This window comes from Zonotrichia albicollis, chromosome 2, assembly GCF_047830755.1.
Source record: "Zonotrichia albicollis isolate bZonAlb1 chromosome 2, bZonAlb1.hap1, whole genome shotgun sequence".
Taxonomy (NCBI): Eukaryota; Metazoa; Chordata; class Aves; order Passeriformes; family Passerellidae; genus Zonotrichia; species Zonotrichia albicollis.
The window spans coordinates 43,893,236-43,907,562 of NC_133820.1; the positions used below are offsets into that span (position 1 = coordinate 43,893,236).

At 45.9% G+C, this 14,327-nt stretch overlaps 1 protein-coding gene across 5 annotated transcripts in view; it reads right to left on the reverse strand.

The window, feature by feature from the left end:
- Window positions 1-14,327, reverse strand: part of GAB2 (GRB2 associated binding protein 2) — a 94,132-nt gene that overhangs the window by 69,628 nt on the left and 10,177 nt on the right. The window lies entirely within an intron of this gene.

Sequence of the window (14,327 nt, forward strand, 5' to 3'; positions counted from 1 at the left end):
GCTGAGACCCTCAATGGGTCAGGTTTGGAGGAATCAAATGAAAACAGCAGGTCGGGAGTCAGCATGTCCTTTGTGAAAGCCAGATATCCGGAAGGTACAAATGGAGCCTGATGCTTTGGTTCTGGCTTCTCCATAATAATAACCTGGGATAATCATGGTTTACCTGAAGCTTTGCCTTACAGGGATGCGAGAAGGATAAAAACAGTAAAGATCTTGATTTACTGAGGTAAATCAATGCTAAAGGAGGTGGCAGAAACATATCTCAGACAGACAGAGATGGTTAGGACAGGAATATGACCTGCTCATTCATTTTTCAAGCACTGCTGGACTTGAGATAAAACCTGTAGTCACCACAGCAGAAACACCCATAGAATGACATTTTCTTTACTGGGTTTTTGAAGGAGTGGGAGGGACCATGAAATAAACTGACAGACAGCAAAATATCTTAAGGTCAGGAGGAAAACGAAAGCAGCAAAAAAACCCCAAAGAAAATCCAGTTCTCACAATCCTAGATACTGTCCTAACAACTATAGATTTTAATTCTTGCTCAAGCTCACCCAGAAAGGTTGAACTGGCTTCCCACAGCACCCTGACCCCACTGGCAGTGCCCCAGCTAGCCAACACTCAGGGGATGCTCATTAATCCAGCATCTGGAGGGTTAAGCACATTAGAAGAACCTGCCTCAACACATCGCTATCCACAGTCTCTTTTTTCCTTCGGAAAATGCCAAGTCACTCTTTAGCAAGAGGCCAGGCAAGAGGTTGCTTAGGAACTAAATTACTTCTCATTCTTAGACAGTGATGCTAGCTGGCACCCAGGGTGTGTGGAGCGTTCAGAGAGGGGCCAGAGCGCTGAGAAAGCTGCAAGCAAAGGGCTGCAGGGTCATCCCAAGGACTAACCATCAGCAGCAATCACTTCTCCCTGCTCCTCCAGAAAAACACCCTGGGCTCTGGCAGGAAAACCTTGGGTCTGGTCCAAAATAGGAACCCTAAAAGGCAAGAGATGTCTAAATTAGAAAGGTTTTAACAATGTTATAAGAGGTGGTGCATGAGCTCATCTTCAGTGTCAGGGTTTCTGCTGGCACTTTGTCCAGTGGAAAGAAGCAGGGATGCTTCAGGAGGTGCAACCTTTCATCCAAGATTTCAAAAATGCTTTCAAGACCCAGATAACATGCAGCACACAAGGCTGTCAGCTGTGTCTCCCAGACACTTACAAGAGCTGCCCTCTTTTAGATAAAAAACACTGCTGAAGAAGATTTTCCCCTAGATGCTTTTAGGAGAAGTTAAAAACCTTGTAGAGAGCAGAATCATGCTGGAGGAAGCAGCCAACACCACATCTTCTCAAAGAGAAGTTGTATGGGAAGGCTGTCCCATCCTCATGCCATCTGCCTGGAGGAAGCTATTTCAAGGGAATCACAGGAAGAATGACTGCTGAGTCAACAGTTCGGACCCAATGAAGCAACAAAAACTGCAGGAAGAAGCCAAATAGTCAGATTTCCATTATGTGTGCTCTTGGGGAAAGGACTAGTTTGACTGAGCCATACAGAAAAACTCTTAAGCGGCAAGGTAGGGATATGAGAAGTCATGTCCCTCCCTCCTCATCTGCTGAGATAGTCCAGCAGCTTGTGTTGACAGCTCTATTCAAGATTTTACACCATTAGCACTTGACGTAAAACATGCCCAGCTTTCAGAATTTGTAAGATAGAAAATCCCAGCAGTTCTCTGGGAAACACAGTCTCTGGATATGCAGGAAAGGAAGTCAGGCTGAGCCAATGGATGAGTAGGACCTCATTGGTAGGGAGCTGCCAGAGGTAAACTGTTGTTCCTGTAGGATTTTCTGGATGAGCATAACAGAGTTAGATGCCCATCTTCTGCTGCATTTCCCATCCATCCACAGACATACATTTGAAAAATCAGTCTAAACCCATTGTACTACAAGATGACATCTTGCAGCCACTTGGATTGGACTGAGCCATGTCCTGTTAGATCTTCGTGCTAATGTTCAAGTTAGTCCCTTTTACCCCAGATGGGCTTTGTACTCTAGGAGATGGAATCCCCTAACACCTAAACAAAAAAACCCCAAGAAGCAAGTTAGACATCTAATGATGCTTTCTGGGAAGATCCTTCACAGATGGCTCTTTTCAGCTCCATCAAAAATGATGGACCAGATGAACACAAAGAATCAGATAATCACACTACAAACCAAATAATTAGTTTTCAAAAGACTTGGCACCTTTGCACCTGTATCCCTGAACCCAGTAGACCAGCACAGATGTCTATCACCTGGAGGGGACAAATCTTCATTGCAGGAACCACACCAACACTCTACATGGATGCAGTCTGTCACAAGAAGGTCAGGGCACCCAACTAGATCTTTTCATAGGTCAGTTTCTGTACTATTTTATGGAATATCACGGCTGAGTTCAGGATCCAGCAGAGTTTGAGATTAAACACATGTCCTGCAAGCATTCCCTCCCACCCTGTAGAACACAGATGTGGGGAGAAGCACAGACTGAAGCAAAGTTATTCCCTAATGGACAAAATGCAGCTTACCAACCTGAATGACAAAGAGGTAAACTGCTCCTCTCCCCACTACTCCCACTGCCTCCCTCCTAAATTCCTGTGCCCCATGGATTCAAGTGAAACCCCAGATTCATGTGAGACTTTTTTAACCCCAGGGTAACCCAACCACCTCAGGTCAGTTCCCCAGAGGGAACAGGAAAAATTGCAGAGTTCCCAGGACACAATCAGCTGGAGTAGCTATAAACCAGCTCATGGGATGTTCTATTCTGGGCATGGCTCGTGCACATAGAGGCCCCAGCTCTCCTCTCCCACATGTGGGTATCACAGCAGTCTTGTGGACAGAGCTGCCCAGCCAGAGATGTGAGCTACATCTCTGTAGTGTGATCAAGTCGAGATGAGTCAGTTCACTATTAAATTCTCATTTAGTGTCTTTGTATCAGCTCCCAGCCAGAAAACAAAATAACTGTCTAGAGAAAGAGCCCAAGGAGAATTCAGCTGGCTACAGCAGGTGCTTGAAACTCAGTGCAATATGCCAGCTTGCAACCCTTGTCTCCATCTTTATCTAGGTCATGGATTTTTTTGGCCAAGGCAGTACAGAGGTCAGGGACTAGCAGATGTTCTACATCACTACCGTCCAGAGCAGCACCCTCCAGCTCACTTCACTCAGGTCCGCCACACCTTCTGGAGGCACAAGCAGGAACCCTCTAGCCTCCTGGGTGGTATGAGGGTTTAACTTCACAAGATGGTTTGATCAGTGAATGGTCTCCATGTTATAGTGAAAAAAATAAAGCCAGAAGGCAACCACCTTCCACTCTGCAAACCCTCTGCCCCACACCAGGGCACTGATAATACTCTGGTTTTCTCCAAAATTGCTAAATCCTGTGGTTCCCTCTTTTACCCTACAGTCCTTCCTGGCAGCTGTCTCAGCATGCTCAGGAGTTTAATCTAATATATTTTGACATCCCCCATCTTGCAGCCAGACAAGCTTCACAGCTCTTCCTTGGGAAGCACCATCCCAGGGTAGACAAATCCACATGCATTACTCCTTGTACACATCCCCATGGGGTGAGAGGTTTATTTCTCACCCTGCTGCCCCTGCACAAACATAAGAAAGGACTTAGCACAGATTTGACTTGGACTTCAGTACCTGCAACCAACTTCACCAAAATGTACTGTACCATTGTTTTCTCTTCAAGAACAATTCTGCCTATCTCACTTCACGAAGAAGGGTGGAAATCATCAAGTCTGCCCAGACTTCCAAACTGTTCCCCAAACAGCTCCCTTCCCTTTTGCCTGCCAAAGGCAGCTCGCATCTGCAGAGCTGCATTCGCCGTGCCAACAGCCAGCATACCCACCCTGCTCCCCACAAAGGGCATGGGAAAAGGCAGCGGGGATGGCGGACAAAAATGCACAGATGGGAACGTGGCAGGGGAAGGAGTGGGAGACTTTGACCTGCAATTTGTTTGCTCAGCATTTCATCTCTGGATGAAGCAATGTTTCGTTTGTGGAGGGTAGGAGAGAGGAGCCTGTGTGCGAGAATAAATTTGGGATAGGGGGAGGGCAACAGCTCTTTGCTCCCCAGTTTTAAAGCCCAGGAGCCAACTTTTCTTGTACCTTGTCCCTTTTTCCCCTTCAGTAACCAAGTCATGGGGCAAGAAAAGAGGACACAGTGTGCTACTGTAGCCCATTTCCCCATTCAGGGACTCTGGGGGAAGAGAAGATGGATGGTCAAGCTTGTAGTAGCTTAAGATAGGGGTTTTACATGAGGATTTAAAAGGCTCCCTAAGACTTTGCCAACTTTGCACTCATTCATCCAAAGTAGGATGACAACTTGCATCAGGCAGAAAAGATTTCCCTTCCTTGTATTTACTGAGCCCTGTGTCCATCTGAAAGGTATCACCCCCACTCTCCTCACATGATTCCCAAGCTCTCAGTTATATTTAAAAAAAAGAAAGGAAAAAAACCTTCCGAACCACCACTCAGCAAGCAATACACTACATGGACACATGTTTTTGTGCTCACTTGAGCTAAACCTCCTCCACAAATTTTCCTTTTGCCAAATGTTTCTGAGTGGGAGCGCTGGAAAAATAAACTCCCCTGGCGCGGTGGGACGCAGGCGGGTGGCCAGGCTGAGCTGAGTCCTGGGGGCTCACGGCCATGGGCAAACCCCTGGAAGCCCCTTCCCAGTCCTCTCTGAGCACAGGCTGTCAGCCTGGAGACATGTACTGGGAACAAGTGCCTATTGTCCCCCATCAAGACTGAGAGGCAGCTCGGTGGGATAAAAATATAATCAAGTGGAATTTCAGCCTTCTTTTTTGTCCTCTTGGCTTTACTTTTACTCTCATGTCTGCATAAAGCCCCAGCACTGGTCCTTCTGCCTGCCTTGCTTTTAAACCTAGATAGGCAGCTTTGAAATGACACCTTGAGAAAATTATTATCATTATCATCTCCAGAACAGGTCTCTCCTATTATTACTACTATTTTTCCTTTCTTTGCCTTGCAGCACTCTTCCAGCCCACTGCAGGCTGGGGGTTTTGGATAGCATAATGGGGAGGGGTGCAAGATTGAAGGAGGTAGGCAAGTTGTCAGGTTTGCTGGAATAAAGACCTGGGTAGTACCTGGTTTCCAGGGCACAGCTGAAGTAGTTCAAAGCAAGCATGTGTCAATGATTTCAAGGTCCATACTGCCTCTCAGGAAGAAATCACGGGCAGCTCTGTTGGGGCATGCCTGCAGCTGATGCCCATCTGGTTTCTTTGGTGCCTCTGATTCCCCATGTGGGATAAATACACCAATTTCTCCAAGGCAACGGCTCCTGTGATCCTTGCGTGACATTTGTTGCACATATGCCAACTAGTAATAATAAATATGCCAGCACTATTGCTGAAAGGATACACAGAGCAATAAAAAACAAACAACACTTAAGAAGGACAAGGAGAATAAAGGATGGCAAAGGAAAGCAGTAGCATGGAGTTAATGATCTGAGATCAAACTGGAGGAACTAACAGCCCTTTTCTCACAACCTAGTTAAAAGTATGAATATTGAAAACCTTCTTCATAATCCTCCAGCAGGGAAACACACAGCAAGTCTAACAAGTGAAGAAAAAATTAGCAGCCACTTCCCCTAGGAAAACGAGGGCATTGGGGGAAGCTGGTTCGTAAATTGGCCACAAGGATAGAAAGCCCCTATTATTTCCAACATCCTGCTGCAGGATGAAAGAGGGTAGTGAGCAGACATGAAATCCCTGCATCCCTAGAGGCCAAATTCTACTCAGGCTCTGCAGCACCGGCCCCATCCTCTTTTCCCCACAGCTCCCTCCCCAAGTGCCTGGGAACAGCAATGGCCAAAGACTCTGCAACACATAAGCACCTAGGAGCCATTTCAAGCCAGATCAGGACCCCAAGCATCTTCTGATTTTACTTCCAGGAGACAAGGCCTTCCCCACTGCTGAAAAGAAACCCATAAAGGCTAATTCAGCGTGCCACAACAAGTCAGATGAATCCATTCACGCAGATTGGTACTGCCTGGTGCTCCATCCTGTGCATCTCTCAGTCCTGAAGTTGGATGAGGCATGGCATGCAGTGGAGAACCAGCTGCCACGTGTAGATTGCCACCCTGATCTTGCCCCAAAGCATTTGCACTTTCAATCAGTCCTCCTTACAGCTGTTTCCTTTTATTTTCATGGTGTCTGTCATTAAACAAGCCTCATTAATGCAACAGGAAGATGAGGTTCACCTCAATTTTGTTTAACGCTGCGAACCAGCAAATCTTAGATTGCACGGGAGGAGGTGAGGTCTTTGGGAGCATCCTCGGGGCAATGCTGGCCAAAGCACGTCCCAAGGAATCCCCAGGAGCAGGAAGAGTCTCCAATTTAATTGGGGAAGATATTAAGAAGCTCTTTTAGCCTTAGAGCAAGCAATCAAGGCAAGGTTGGATGGGCTCTGAGCAACCTGGCACAGTGGAAGGTGTCCCTGGCCACAGCAGGGAGATGGAACTAGATGATGTTTAAGGTTCCTTCTGACCCAAACCATTCTGTGACTCTGTGATACCACAAAGTATTGGTCTGACATCAATATCCATCTGTTGATGATGCTCCAGCACTGGGGGTAAGTGTGGTGATTTCTACAGAGCGAAAAGACAGACAATGTGAAGGCTGGTCTCGGGGAAAGCTGATGCAGAAACCAGATTCACTGGACAGAAAAATGCCACTGCTGCTTGGCTGGAAGCAACCAGAGTTGTGGGGTCTCTGGAGGCATCTCTGCTTTCTTGGGAAGGCCAGTGTTTAAAAAATTAAAAAGCAGGCACAGACTTGCTGAGCTCAGGCACAGACTTGCTGAGCTTTTTTAGATGGTCTTCACTATGCAAATACGACTTCCTGAACTTTTTTGGGTACCACTACATATATTATTTTTGTCTGCAAATCTTTATGGTTACAGACCCAAATTCTGATCGTTGTGGCAAAGAAGAAGATTTACCACACAACTGCAACTTCAGCTTATGCTTGTAAAGGACTATAAGACCACCACGTTCACTTCTTCAAAGGATCATTTACAGGTAACAGCAATTAAAGATTTTTACCTGAAGCTCTGCTGAAGTGCAGGCTGAACCGACCCAAAAGAAATCAGCCTCATCTCTACTCCCAGCATGTTGCAGTCATGCAACACTTGCTGGATTTACTCTCCTCAAAGTTGAGATTTGGTTCAGTTTAGTAAATATAAGCTTGATGGAGATGCAAGATCTGTCTTTCATATCCTTGTGATCCCCGGGCTAAGAAATGACTGGGAGTTACCTGCTCCTCATGATGCAGCTCCAGCAGAGTCCCTAAGAGCCCATGTCACCATAAACCCCATGAGCAGGAGAGTCCATGAGCCCCATCCATTCCACGGATGCTCACAAGACTCTCCTGCCCATTTAAAATATACTTTTTGCATTAAGACCCTCCACACAATACCACACAGACTGCAGCTTCTCACACCACCACATGCTTCACTGGCTGCTACAGAATTTGAATTTGCAAGTATCTGAAAACAGCAATTAAGCATGCCTGAAGTTTGGCAGGGGGATTTATGTCAGCCAGGAACTGAGAACTGGTCTCCAAAAGTTATCACTTGATTCTTCAAGAAGAATGAAGGAATTTATAGAGGACACATAGGTTATGGAGAGAAGATAGGCAGAGCTGGACCTCAATCCCAATATTGCCCTGGCACTGATACTCATCTGTTGATGACATTTGCCCAGCACTGGAGGAAAGTGTGGTGAATTTTATGCAAAATGGAAAGATGGAGCAACTTGAAGGCTGGTTGAGCCATTTTCAGCTTAGAAGCAAATTCACACTAGCACGCAACAGGCAATAAACTCAATCTGCTAAGAAAAGCAAAGACAGGCTGTGTAAACTGAAAATGCCATCAGCAAGCAAACTCTAGCCCTGAGGTCCTTCTTGGTGGTCTAAAGTTTAAAAATAATGACTGAATTTTAAAACCTCATTTGCTTCAGTGCTCCAGGACCTGGCTTTTTACCATGAAATGGTAGAAAAGGACAGAAAAATATAAAAACATAATCAGCCTTCCTTTTTGTTTAATAACAGCCCCCAAACCACTCAAAGTACTTGAAACTGGTGAGATAACCGTCCTGATTTCAGAGAGGACGGGTGTGGGTGGCACCTCCCAGCACGGGAGGGGACGTTTGCATTGGCAGCCAAGGCAGAAAGCCTCCACACAACCTAGGGAAAAGGAAAAAAAATGAAAGAAATAAAGCAAAAAAACCCACCCAGCAAATAAACAAAAGCATTCCTAATAAACTGGAAATGTCATACTACATCAGGGATCACAAGATCGAGCCCAGAGAGGTCCAAGTGGCAAGAACACGCTGTTAAAAACAGATGGGAAAAACAAGCCGGGAAAGGTTGAGACTGTGTTCCTAAACTTCTGTTCCCAACACAGCTTTTAGAGCTGGTGCTGTTGTGGCTGGAGAGAGAGCAGGGTGAATTACCAGCTGTCTGCATCATCCCAACAGTCCCTGTGGAAACCTTATAAACAGGAGGATGGGGGAAAGACTTTCACACTAAAATTCCTGTTCAACAACTTTGGAAATGTATATTTTTCCAGCTTTCTAAGCACAGGCTCACCACACGTGGAGGCAGATTAATAATACTGCTTCTTAAAATTTTAGCCTTGGTTTTGTGGAGTCCTGCTTGGAATGGGATTTGCTCCTCACAGCATGGCTGTGTCCAGGCAGAGGTTGAGCTGGATTTCTGGATTCTCTGCAACACATGGGGATGGCCATGTCAGCCTTTCTGCGCTCATTCCTACTGATCTTAAGATGGACTTACAGAGGCAGCTCCACTCAGTGCCATAAAACCAGGTGCTCAGCGACCAAAATACAAGTCACGCGCTGGGAAAAGTGTGTTCCTGCTGACAACCCCCTAAAGGTTACACTTCATGTGAAAAGGAGAAAGGAAGACCAAATCAAATGGACAGAAGAGGGTACCAAGACACAAGCCTGCAGAGAGCTGTGCAGAGGAAACCTCTGTGCCTGCCGGCCCTGTGCTGAGCCCATCGACCCAAAGGTGACGGGAGATGACGCTCCTGGTGACAAACTCCTAAGATACACCTGATGGTACCAGCTATTCCCTGAGATGTTCAGAGGCCTTTCAGTGTAACAAAATAACAGAAGTTTATTGTTCTAGAGGACTTTTTTTTAACGTAACTCCTTCCCCCAGTCCTTAACACATGAAGACACAGCTGGAGCCAATACAGCTCTGCATGCACAGGGACCTGTTTGGGGTCCACAGTTTTCAGAGGCATTCAAGCCAAGGTCTGTTATTCTGAGAAAAAGGGTCTAGCCTGGAAGAACTCAAATACTTTTGAGCTCCAGCACCTGGAAGATCTCAAAAGTATTTGTAAATATTGGGGTTTGGCTCAAGTGCCTTTTTATGCAGGAAGAGCGTGGGGGAGAACACTTTTTGAAGCACAAACCAAATGCTATTCTGAAATTTAACAAGTTCGACTGATTTCCTCTATTATTTTGCATTCCTTCATGCTTTAGGCTCCAGAAGATGCCTAAATATCCCAGTGCATAGGCTGCCAGCACAGCTTTTCCTGCCCAGCAGGAAGTAGGAGATATCTTCAGGGAGAGCCTATTTTTGGAGAGCTATCCAATTCCAAACTAAGCCTTCAAACTTTTTGTTGTTATTATCTGGATCAAGACAGCAGAGTGGGAGAGCTGAGGCATTCCCACAGCACACCACATTGCTCACACTCCTTGTTCTCAGCGGTGGAAGAGGAATTTTGTATGGATGCAGGACATGGCTGGAAGTCCAGGGCTAACATCCCACAGGATTTTGCTGATATCCTGAGCTGATATGTGGGCTCCTGGACACCTGGATGCAGTTGTGTTTAAATTTCAAAAATCGGTTTTTAATTCTGAACAACTAATCCTGTGTGAAGCCAAGATGGATGGAGAAGACTATTTTGTCTTGTACACAAAACACTCCAAGTGAAAAACATGTATATAACAAAGAATTGCATTACAATAGCTTTTCACATTACCAAACATGTCTGTAGAACCAGCAGCCAAGAGCAGGACACCCCAGAGCCCCCCTGCTGAACAACTAGATTACACTAAATTAATTGCAACATCCAGTGTTGGGGTTTTTTTTCCCTTTAACAACTCCTATTTTATACATTAAAAAACATTTAGTCGCCATCCCTCAGCTTATTCCTTAGGATTAATAAATCAAAACAGAAACACTGGGGAGTATGCAACAACAACAACAAAAAAAAAAATTCTAAAACCCCCCTGGCTGAATTTAATTTCTATTAGAATCCTTAGTCATGATGGAAATGTTTTTATAACCACAAACCTCCACTAAATTATCTTAACAGCCTCTAGCTGTTGTGCTGATGGCCGAAACAGCACAGTAAATGACTGTCTCACCATACAAAATTATACACATCACTATTATACCATGTTTCAGCCCCAGCCTCTCAAAAGCAGAGCAGATTTATTCTTATTACCCAGCTGAGCTCACCCATGTGCCCTGCCACGTGTGCACTCCCAAAACAGAGTAAATCCTCCGATTTTGGCACAAACACCCTGCCCAGCACACAACAACCACTCACCTTTTCCCCCTCCTTTCCCACGTCTGACTGACTTTCCGCTCATCAGGTTTTCCTGTCTGGCAGCTGGACTGAGTTTTTAAACAGGCTGAATTCACTCCCAACCTTACCCGATGAACTTCAAGGCAAGGCACGTGCAAGTGAACTTGGCTCGGGAAATCTGGAATTTCTCAGCACGAGACTGCAGGGACTGATACAGCTTAGGGATGGGAAGACAAAGATGAGACTGAAGGATGCTGGTGTCTGGTTCCCAGCTCTGTGATAGACTCGTTGCACCCCTGAGATATTTCCTATTTATAAGGCAGGGTCAGTAAAGATCCAATATCCAGTAAACAACCTGGGGGGAAAGGCTGGAATCTCACTGAGTGTCCAACCTCTTGTGCCAACTCTTTGCTCTGTTGGGATGTGCAAAGCTAAAACAATTTGTGTTTACAACCCATCTCAGCGTTACAATGCCAAGACCATGGAATATTAAGGGTAGGTGTATGAGTATTAGAGAGAGTTCAAAGTGTAAGGACCAAAGCTTGGGGGAAAGAAAATGAACGCAAGCCAGGCCTCACCACTGGGCTTTGGGCACAAAAAGGATAAAGGTGAGAAAACAGAAGAAGCAGATATGATAATATCCAGGAATATATACTGACCAGGAATGAATGTCTCAAGTTACAACTTGAAGAGCACCAGAGCCACATTTCTGATTGTGCTTTGGTGTCTTGTTTTCCACCAACCAGTATTTTTGGGGGTTTTGTTTTGTTTGGTTTGGTTTGTGTTTTTATTGGTTTTAAATACATATAACAAGTCAAAAGTCTCCCATGCTCTGAAGGAAGGAAATCCAAGGTGTTGACGAGGTCCTTTCACATTGACAAAGCAGAGTTGAACCATACCTAAAATACAGCTGACTCAGTAGCAATGTGCACAGCAATGTGCACACACACATAAACCCCAAACATGTCATTCTGGCTTCTCACCTTCCTCCACAACCTGAGCTACAGTTGGTTAGTGGGAGGCTCCAGGTACAAAGAAATGCAAAGAACAGGCTTAAAAAGCTCTTCTTAATTTCAAATGCAAATCTTGAAGTTTGTCCTTCCCAAGTGGTATTCAACAGCTCAATTCTGTCTGAATTTCCAAGCGTGTCAGAGCAGCAGGTCCACACTTCACCCCACATGCCCTAATCACAACATTTAACAGCACTGAGTTGGTCATGGCAGACTCTCCCAAGAAGCAGGATGGACAGAGAAAAATCACCAACAGAACATTGTCCTGAAAAACCCTACTTAACCAAGTACTCATAAAAAAGCCTCATGAACAACCTAGACATTGCACAAGTCACGATTTGCTTTATGTCCCTTTTTCTGTCCCAGCCCAGAGCAATCCATGAGGCCCAAGACAAACTCATTGCCAACTCCACGTGAAGATCTAACACATACTCCTGAGCACAGAGGAGCATTTTGTGAAGCACTGTCCATGACACCAACCTGTGACATGCTCTGCCTTCTGCTGCACGCGAGACACCTTCAGTATTAAAAAACCCCAGACAAATAAACCTTGCAGGCAACCTTTTTCTCCACACGACTCTGTGTCTTCAAATCTTGCTCCTCAACGCACCTCCCTGCGACAGCACATGATACATCAGCCCATCTGCATGCCAGCTGGCTGTACTGATTTGATGCTTAAAAGAGTGTACTGATTGATTCCCAGTTGAAGCCTCAGCCAACATGTTTTGCAAGCGTTTGAGACAACAGCCTGGTCCCTTCAGGCCCTCCCTCCCTTGGGTTGACTTTGGAGGGAGTGTGAGGCAGTGGCTGAAAATGGCTTTGGGAGCAATTCTATGGCTATGGTGCTGGATCTAGCTAGTCTTAGACCAATGCACTTCCCATTACAGGTGGAAACTCACTAAAAAGGAAGAGGAAAGAGCCCTATCTCTTGTAAAGATCCATCCTCAACTCTAACTGCTTTAAACCTCAAAATAACAATTTTGTTCCTTTCCAGTGTTTCCTTTGTGCTATTGAATTCTAAAATTGCAGATATTCACATTATTTATCTCATCTACTTTATAAGGTGCAAATTCTGAGTTGGTAGGAGGAGGCAACTTCTCCCCAATGGCACATCAACAGCAGAGGCAGAACTTGCTGAAGGATGAAGAAACAAAAAGATCTTATAAGCTTTAACATCTGTGACCTGCTCCCCTTCTGCGTTTGATGCCAAGGGGTCAGACGCATCTGGTCATCTCTCCCAAGCACAAATCCCGCCTCTCCAAGAGTGGGTTCCAAGATGGGATGGAACCTCACTCTCTTTGGTGATGTGCAAAATGCTTTGGGCCACTTCCCGAAGAAGGACCCTGGGGTGCTCCCATCAGAATCCCACAAGCCAAGCTGAAATGCTGTCCCCCCTCTGCACAGACAGCAGCCCTGAGGACTTTTATCAGGGCACTTTCTTGTTCACTTTCCTTGGAAGGTGGCTGTCCTTTGCTGCTTTGGAGGCTGTTGTGTAAAGTTTTCCCAGGCTCCTAATCACTCTCATCACCCATCTCCAAAGACGCTGGTGTCAGGGGTCCACCCACACACACATTGATGCAGGATAAAGTCCTGATTGCTGGCAGGAAAACTTCCTGCTCCCTGTCCTGCCTCACTGCATGCACACAGAGGGCTCAGAGAAGGACCTGAACAGATAAAACCTCAAATGCCAATTTTGAACCCTTGAGCCTACATCATTTCTCAGCATCTCCTTCTGGCCAGGACAGCTAAAAGGAGCCCTGTCAGTCTGTACACCCCATACCTTCAGCATCTCTTCTTTTCTTTCCTTTCATTGATATTATTTATTTATTCCTCTCCCTCAAAGGCTTTAAGGAGCCGTGATCACAGAGTGCCCACTGTCTGCATGGCTGCCCCTATGGATAACATGAGGCCATGCTGGAGATAGCAGCAGGGCTCAGCTGCCAGCTCTGCGCCCCTCTCTCCTGCCACCCTGGCCCTGTGCCCTGACCCCCAAAACAATGAGCTCCTCTGTTCCCCACAGCCCGCTGGAAACTCCAGCCTGACATTACGTGTGGTGGGCAGTGGGCGAGGCAGGCAGGGAAGGCGAGACGGGGCAGAACAGAGGCCTCAAGTCATCGATTCTTCCTGGGTCAAAGCAAATGAGGTTTTCTCAGGAGCTTCCTATCTGGAGGGAGCTATTTAGAAACAACACAGTGACCCAGAATCAAAGGAGCTGTGTGCAGTTGATGGCATGGAAGTAGAGTGGCTGATTTATGCTGTCAATCAAGAAGGGGCATTTACAGAGGGGCATTTATGGAAGGGGCTTGGAGAAGAGAAGGCTCTGAGGAGACCTCTTTGTGGCCTTCTAGTACTTAAAGGGAGCTTATAAAAAAGAGGGAGTTGTTACACAGGCAGATAGTGATAGAAAAGGGGGTTGAGTTTTAAATCAAAAGAGAAGAAATTTATCTTAGACGTTAGGAAGAAATTCTTTCTTGTGAGGGTGGTGAGGCACTGGAACAGGTTGCTCAGGAAAGCTGTAGATGCTCCATCCCTGAAGTGTTCCAGGCCAGGCTGGATGAGGCTCTGAGCAACCTGGTCTAGTGGAAGCTGTCCTTGCCCATGGCAGGGGGTTGGAACTAGATGATCTTTAAGGTTGCCTCCAATCCAAACCACTGCAATTCTGTGATTCTATGGTTTGTTACGCTTGCCCCTTCCTGTG